We start from the raw sequence: 8,054 nt of genomic DNA, 5'->3' as shown, positions 1-8,054 counted from the left end.
AAGGACAGAGCTCCACTAGGAGGGAAAACTGTAAGGGAGATGTTGTATATGAATTAGAACTGAGGAGTTTAGGGCAAGGTTGGTTGAATGAGCCTCCTATATGGTGGGTATCTACAGAGAAGGGAGCACTTCAAACAGAAGACCAATAACAAGCCTGAAGTTAGGCAATATACCCAATAAGGTCAAAAGCAGAGGGAAAAAAATTAGTTTCCACTCTGAATTCTGTATCTCTGAAATTAAGCCCTCTTGCTATTATTCTCTTTTAGCTAGAATGTCAGAGTAAAGAGGGGAGACCCATGTAACAGGTTAAGAAGTAAGATATGCTCAATTTAAAGTTTACATGCCATCTGCTCTGAGGGCAAATGATAAGATAAAGGTATTCAGGTGCCAGGGAAATCAGTTCCCACACCTCAGGAATGTATTGACTGGACGAGGTCCAGGCCTTTCTACATACCCTGCTCTGGCCACCTCCTGTCTCTTCAGTATTGTCAGAATTGTTGGAATAAGAGAGAATTTCTGAGGATACGAGAGAATAGTTCTGAGGTTTCCTATGAGTACCGAGTGTATAATTAAATTTTTTCCCTTTTAAAAATACTTAAAAATAAAGAAATCAAACTCTCACCTGTGCTCTACACACCTGTTGACTCCTGACACTGATTTGAGGAAGAGAAGGGATTCAAAACTGCAAGGGACACCTCTCTTTCTTCCTCTGTTTCCACCTGGAGTGCTGTGCTGCTGTGTCTGGGAATACCATTGACCCTGGAGCTGCCATGAGCAGCTGCAAAGACGTTCCCACTGGACATCTGATTGGAGGCACTTGAAAGATCCAACTCAAGAAACCCTAGATCAGCAGGAGGGGATGCTGGCATGGCCCTTTGCCAACTACTGGTACCTGGTACCCAAGAACCACCTCAGATGTGATGTGGAACTCTGTAGGTATTGAAGAGAATCTCACATAGAATTTAGCTCACTCTGTTATGTCATAATCTTTATGTCTATCAGAGCAAAGTAACTGATCATGAGGCCCAACATGCATGAGCCATCCTGAGTCTCCTTCCTCCGTAGGATGGAGCCTATAGTACTCAGCAGAGTCAGGTACTGGGTTAGGTTCCTGGTCTATCTCGAATGACCTACACTTTTCCTTGCATCAGCTATACCTTATAGTATCCGTTGCCTCCTTGAGGTTATCTCATAGCCTAGACAGAAATTGATCCACTAACTAGCTCAGCTCATTTTCTGTAGTTCATTTCAAGCCATATTTCATCTGCCTTTCAGAGTTAATGACAATATCCCCCAAGCCCTGAGGGTCTCCTCAGTCTAGAATGACTTTGTCCAGATGACCCTATCACTACTAGCTGCAATTTCAGTTCAACAGCTTCAATCCCATCACAGGAAAAAGGTTTAGTTCATTCTCAGGAACCTCAGATATGGTGAAAAGTCTGGCCATGTCCTCTTCTGCTGTCAGCAACACCCACTAGCCTCAGGTGGGTTCCCACTGGACATTTAGTTGGGAACACTTGAAAGATCCAGCTCAAGAAACCCTGGATCAGCCTTGTCTATTAGTCTTTGGTTTGACCCAAGGTAACTCTAGCCAAGCCCACTAAATTAGTTTTACCAGTTGCTAGGAACCATGGCCTGCTCACTCTCAGCAGAACCAAGCAACAGTACAAGACTAGGGAATCCAGAGCCAAGCCCAGTGGATTGATATGTCCAAGCAGCAGCAAAGCATCCAGTTTAACCAATTTATGGTATGTTTAGGATCTGTGCAAACTGTATGGTTGGAGTTACATAGGGAGGGCTATATGGCCTTGACTCTGTTGAGTAGGAAGATTTCTGCTTAAAGTCCTCACTTTGCTCCATTGGATCCTTAGTACTGCGTGGAGTTTATAATATGTAGCTGTCCAATAGATATTTAATAAATTAATGGGAGAATCTTTGAACAGTTTCCTAAACCTTGTGTTTATTATTTTAGACTACACTGATGATGTACAAAGAAATAACTCAGCAAAGACTGGTGATTCTGGTGACTCTTAGATCTTCTAAGAACCATCTTTGATAAACATCCTTAGTATACTATCACCTTGAGAATCAACCTGGCTGTCTTGAACCAGGTTTGATCTTTAGTTTATCAGTCCTCCTCCCAAACTCCGTTCCTCCCCCAGCTCTGCTTCTCCCAGCATCTCCTACATCATCCCACATGTTCTTCAGCAGGAACTCAGTTATCTCTGTATCTCAAGTTACTTTTTCCAAAAGGAAATTCTAAACTAAGAAGTATCCTTTGAAAACAAGAAGGGGTTCCCAGTGGAAGAGTTAGAGAAAGGACTGAAGGAACTGAAGGGGTTTGCAATCCCATTGGAAGGACAATATCAACCCACCAGACTCTCCCCCTCCCCCCGCCCCAGAGCTCCAAGGAACTAAACCACTAACCAAAGAGTACACATGGAGGGACCCATGGATGGCTTCAGCTGCATACGTAGCAGAAGATGACCTTGTCGGACATCAATGGGAGGAGAGGCCCTTAGTCCTGTGAAGGCTCTATGCACCAGTGTAGGGGAATGCCAAGGCTGGGAGGCAGGAATGGATTGGTGGATGGGGGAGCATACTCATAGAAGCAGGGTGTAGGGGGGATGGGATAGGGGGTCTCCAGAGGGGAAACCGGGAAAAGGGATAACATTTGAAATGGAAATAAAATATCCAAGAAAAGAAAAGAAAAGAAAAGAAAAGAAAAGAAAAGAAAAGAAAAGAAAAGAAAAGAAAAGACGAAAGGAAAGGAAAGGAAAGGAAAGGAAAGGAAAGGAAAGGAAAGGAAAGGAAAGGAAAGGAAAGGAAAGGAAAGGAAAAAGGGGAAAGGGGAAAGGGGAAAGGGGAAAGGGGAAAGGGGAAAGGGGAAAGGGGAAAGGGGAAAGGGGAAAGAAGGGGAAAGAAGGGGAAAGAAGGGGAAAGAAGGGGAAAGAAGGGGAAAGAAGGGGAAAGAAGGGGAAAGAAGGGGAAAGAAGGGGAAAGAAGGGGAAAGAAGGGGAAAGGAGGGGAAAGGAGGGGAAAGGAGGGGAAAGGAGAAAGAAGGGGAAAGAAGGGGAAAGAAGGGGAAAGGGGGGAAAGAAGGGAAAGGGGGGAAAGGGGAGAAAGGGGGAAAGGGGGGAAAGGGGGAAAAGGGGGAAAGGGGGAAAAGGGGGAAAGGGGGGAAAGGGGGAAAAGGGGGAAAAGGGGGAAAGGGAAAGGGGGAAAGGGAAAGGGGGAAAGGGAAAGGGGGAAAGGGAAAGGGGGAAAGGGAAAGGGGGAAAGGGAAAGGGGGAAAGGGAAAGGGGGAAAGGGAAAGGGGGAAAGGGAAAGGGGGAAAGGGAAAGGGGGAAAGGGAAGGGAAAGAAAGGGAAGGGAAAGAAAGGGAAGAAAAGGGAAAAAGGAAAGAAAAGGGAAAAAGGAAAGAAAAAAGGAAAGAAAAAAGGAAAGAAAAGAAAAGGAAAGAAAAGAAAAGAAAAGAAAAGAAAAGAAAAGAAAAGAATAAATTTCAGATGGATTCAAATTTGCCTAAAACTGGCTAAAGAACTAAATCATGCCCAAAGGGAGTTAGATGACTATTAAACATTTAGGAAGGATTGTAAGCTTACAGCACTAGAAAATACTTTAGAAGGGGAAAAGCTAACAGGTTTACTACTAAATCCCGAATGCCAACAAATTAATAAAACATAAAGTTTTAAAAGAAGCCACGTGAGTGTGGAACATTGGCTGCCCAGTTATGAGTTAGCATGCCCTGCATCCACAGAACCACAGGTTACTCCAGTAGACCATCTGTTGTTCCAGTGATTGCAAAGCAGAGATAAAAGAGGCCAGGAGCAAGCCGGCCAGCTACACAGCCATAGTGACAATCTCCATGTTGGACTGAGAGGCTCAGCCTCCAAAGAATAAGGTTCAAGAACAGTTGAGGAAGAGTCTTTTTTTTTAAATATTTTATTAGGTATTTTCCTCAATTACATTTCCAATGCTATCCCAAAAGTCCCCCATACCCTCCCCCCCACTTCCCTACCCACCCACTCCCACTTTTTGGCCCTGGCATTCCCCTGTACTGGGGCATATAAAGTTTGCATGTCCAATGGGCCTCTCTTTCCAGTGATGGCCGACTAGGCCATCTTTTGATACATATGCAGCTAGAGTCAAGAGCTCCGGGGTACTGGTTAGTTCATAATGTTGTTCCACCTATAGGTTGCAGTTCCCTTTAGCTCCTTGGGTACTTTCTCTAGCTCCTCCATTGGGGACCCTGTGATCCATCCATTAGCTGACTATGAGCATCCACTTCTGTGTTTGCTAGGCCCTGGCATAGTCTCACAAGAGACAGCTATATCAGGGTCCTTTTAGCAAAATGTTGCTAGTGTATGCAATGGTGTCATCGTTTGGAGGCTGATTATGGGATGGCTCCCTGGATATGGCAGTCTCTAGATGGTCCATCCTTTTGTCTCAGCTCCAAACTTTGTCTCTGTAACTCCTGAGGAAGATTCTTGACTTCAGCCTCGGGCCTCCACATCACAGAATCACAGACCCATGCACATCCAAATACACACACACACACAGACACACACGCACAGAGACACACAGACACAGACACACAGACACACACACACATCACAGAGCTATACCAGAGAAAATACCTAGAAAAAAGAAGCCACTGACTAAACTAAAACCATAGCTGTAGTACACTTGTATGTGATATGCTTACATAAAGTATATTGTATATGTATAATACACAGATATTTAAAGCACATACAATGAACAAAAGATTAATTTTAAATGAAGTAAAATAAACTTTAAAACTGGATTTATTAAATTTTCTCATCAAACCAAGAAAAGTAAATAATGATAAAATATTTTTAAAATCTAGAAATCAGTTTACTATCAGTAATAAAGTATAAGTTAAAATAAAGATACAATTTTATTGGGAAAACTGACTAAAATAAAGACTATGCAATACCTAAAGCTGGAGGACAGAGTGTGGGTGCATTTGGCTTCATAGCAGCCATGATTGTGATTGACATAGCTCTTTAGGAAAGCAGTTTAGCAGGATAAATTAAGTATCAGAAAAACGTCATGATTTTTTTTTTGATCCAGTAATTTCATTGTGGGTTCTCTTCTAAGGAAGTCATCTAAAATATGGAAGGGAATAACTATTTAGCAAGCTGTTCATCACAGATTTATAACCTAACAGTTTTTAAGAACCTATCTAGAAGTCCAAAGAGGGTATGGTTAAGTAACCACAATGCATCATTTGAGAGATTTTTATGTGATCATTAAAATTATAGTTGGAAAGAAGCAAAGCAGAAAAAATGTTCCTGCTCTAAAAAATATTAAAAATGATACATACACTAAAAGAGTAACTACCAAGTGTTGCCAGGTAGACGGTAAAGATGTTTTAAATCTCCCCAAACATTCTGAGAAAGACTGTTGTGAATACTGGTTACCTTCCTAAAAGCCCAAATGATTAGCTGGTTACTGAGAGCAGACACAGATGAGAACCTCAGTCATAGGACGCCATGTCACTCCAGGGTTGCTCTAAAGCACGACTCACCCCCATCTAGTGAGGCTGAAGCTCTGCTCATCTGTCCAAGCCACTTCCCCACTCTGAGAACACTCACATCTCTGTCTGGCCTCACCCGGCCAGGAGCCATAGAGACAGTCAACTAGGGAAAGATGCTGCAGGGTCTCTCTATGTGAGGGGCCCGTAACACATTGCCACAAAGGGGAGGCATGGGAAGTCTGCTCCTAGATCACCATGTGTTTTCAGAATGTGACTAAGACAAGCCACCCAGGTTGTCAGGTAGCCACAGCACTGCGCAAAGTCTAAGGCAGGCTGGCAGCCTAGGTAAAGCTCACCCTTACTCTGAGTGTTAGCCCATGGTGACATTCTGCTGGTAAATGATCCTCCTGAACATGAAATAGAATAAATGACATCCTGAACTTAATAACACACTTACCTTGAGCCTGACCCTAGGCACAGCATGTATTAACCCTTTGAATACCCTCATCAGCCTCACAAGGTGTGTGCTCTTAAGGTCTCATTTCCCAACGAGGAAACAGAGTACAACTCAAGCTTCCCTCACTTGGCTGGTAAAGGGTGAGGTCAGGGATAGAATCCACAGTTGGGCGCCAATTGCTGGAGTTAATGTTTTATGCATTTGGTTTTTGTTTGTTTGCTTTTGTGAGGCAGCGGATTAAGTGCCTTACACAAGCCCTCTACCACTGAACCACATCCCCACTCTTTGGTGTTTGTTAATTGACTGTCTTAGATTATGACCCTCCTGCCTCAAGTTCCCAAGTGCTACGATTATAGACATGAGCCACCACACCTGACCACAGGTAAGTATAAAACTTAACCACTGTTTTATAAAAGCTTCTGTTGACCTTAAGTCCCACGACCTGATTTGACCTTATACATTCCCTTTTTGACTGGCTAGTGAAGAAAAGCATGATGTATTTGTTTCCAGATACATAAAGTGAGTGGTCATGTGAAACTGAAGAAATAAATGTTCAAGTTCTCCGCAGCCAAAGAACACTAAGAAATGCTAGGAAGTCACCAGAAGGTTGGTAGAGTCGGAGAACAAGAGGGAACCTCCCCAATGACACCATAGTGCTGTGTTTCTACCTTGATCTTAAGGAAATTGTAGCAAACTGAAAGTGTCTCCTCTTCCTGTCTTCATTGTCCATCTACATAATAAAAATATTTTGTTCAAGTAAACAGCCGAGGCAGATGGACACAGGGATTAGGTATAAAAGACAGGTCTATGCTGGAGGGTTGGTTGAGATTCCACATGTGATGTTGAGAAGTATCTGTGTGGTCCAAGGATAGAGAGCAAGACTCTGAAGTCCCTGTTATATCCCCCTACCTTTAACAACAACCAATCTAGTTTCCTCTATTAAACCAACTGTGTTCAAACAAAGATTCTGTTTTGAGAATTATGTGTGTTTGCACGTGTGTGCGTGTGTATGTGTATCTCACTGATTTAAAAGCAGAATTTAAAGCCATGCATGGTGATGCTCATCTATAATTTAAGTGCCTAGGAGGTAAAAGCAGTAGGATCAGGACTTCAAGACCAGCTTCAGCTACACCTCAAGTCCAAGATCAGCCTAGGCAATATGAGACATTGTTTCAAAAAATAAAATTGTGTGTGTGTGTCTATGCTTGTGTACATTAGTGTTTGTGTGAGAGTGTGTCTGTATATGAGTGTGAGAGTATGTATGTATGTAGGTGTGTGTGTGTATGTGTCTGTGTATATTAGTGTCTGTGTGTCTGTATATGAGTGCATATATGAGTCTGTGTATATGAGTATATGTGAGAGAGCATGTATGTATGTGAGTGTCTGACAGTATGTGTATGTATGTGTGTGTGTGTGTGTGTGTGTGTGTGTGTGTGTGTGTGTGTAAATATGTGGCAGGTAGGATGGCTGGGCAGATATTTGACCCACAAGCCTGAAAATTTAAGTTCAGGCCCCCAAAATACACATTAAAAAGCCAACTACAGTACTACAGGTCTGTTAGGCCAGTGCACTCCTTCTGGGAGATAGGAAGCAGAGACAGGGGACTTTTCAGAAACTTGCTGGCCAGCTAGCCCAGTACACACAGCAACAAAGAGGTGAAAGGTGAGGACCGATGCTTGAGGGTGCCCTCTGACCTCCACATGCACTCCATTCCCACAGGAACATAGACAAATCTACATGTATACCAAACAACATTTTTAAGCAAACAAAAGCAGAATTGGTTTCATTTCCTCACTTGATATTTTAAAGTGTCACTAATAAATGCAGGATAATATTTTATCTCCCATAGACCAATTTTATTATCTTCAAGTACCATGTCCTAAATGTGTCAAGAAAAAAATTGAAATTAGTAAGCAATAGTTGACTAGTTCATTTACTTTTGTTCATCAACACTTGCAATATTTGGCATCTAGGCAAAAATAATTATTCTATTTAGTCTTAATAAGTCTAAGATTTTCCTTCTGTTTGAAATATCATAGAGTAATATCCAGTTTGTGTGTGTGTGTGTGTGTGTGTGTGTGTGTGTGTGTGTGT

At 42.5% G+C, this 8,054-nt stretch overlaps 1 long non-coding RNA gene across 1 annotated transcript; it reads left to right on the top strand.

Annotated features, from left to right (window-relative positions):
* Positions 1–1,008: 1,008 nt before the first annotated feature.
* On the top strand, positions 1,009–6,718 carry 4922502H24Rik (RIKEN cDNA 4922502H24 gene). The gene is made up of 3 exons (NR_046187.1): positions 1,009–1,095; positions 6,273–6,342; positions 6,471–6,718. It is a non-coding gene; the product is annotated as an RIKEN cDNA 4922502H24 gene (long non-coding RNA).
* Positions 6,719–8,054: the final 1,336 nt, after the last annotated feature.

This window comes from Mus musculus, chromosome 13, assembly GCF_000001635.26.
Source record: "Mus musculus strain C57BL/6J chromosome 13, GRCm38.p6 C57BL/6J".
Classification (NCBI taxonomy): Eukaryota; Metazoa; Chordata; class Mammalia; order Rodentia; family Muridae; genus Mus; species Mus musculus.
The sequence above is the reverse complement of the archived record's forward strand: the minus strand, read 5'-3'. Positions and strand labels throughout refer to the sequence as shown.